Raw genomic sequence first — 472 nt, forward strand, 5'->3', positions numbered from 1 at the left:
CAGGGTGGGGGCGGTGGTCGCCGGCAGTGGTGGGGCGGTGGCGCGGGGATCGCTGAAGAAAAAGCTCAGCAGGGGGGGGTTACAGGGATGGCCAGGGCGGCGGCGGACCGGCGGTGGGGAGTGTTTTCGGGGCGGGCGGGGCGGCGGGGGCGGCTGTTTGGTCGGTGCTGGCTGGCGGCTCAGGGGGGTGGAGGTTGAAGATGAACTGTAGGCCCTTGATTTCGTATCCAACGACTGCAAAATCGACTGACTAGAGATGAAAAAGTCAGTCGACTGACGTGTAGCCTCACCTCTAGTGCGTTCAGTTTCGACAATAAAATTCAGTTTCGACAGCAAAATTCAGTTTCGATAGTTAAGTTCAGTTTCAACGGTTAAATTCAGTTTCGACGGTTAAGTTCAGAGATGAGCGGCTGATGTATACATCTAGCACTTTATGGTTATGTATTTTACGTCATCTATTGGAGATGCTATT

This window comes from Triticum dicoccoides, chromosome 5A, assembly GCF_002162155.2.
Source record: "Triticum dicoccoides isolate Atlit2015 ecotype Zavitan chromosome 5A, WEW_v2.0, whole genome shotgun sequence".
Lineage (NCBI taxonomy): Eukaryota > Viridiplantae > Streptophyta > Magnoliopsida > Poales > Poaceae > Triticum > Triticum dicoccoides.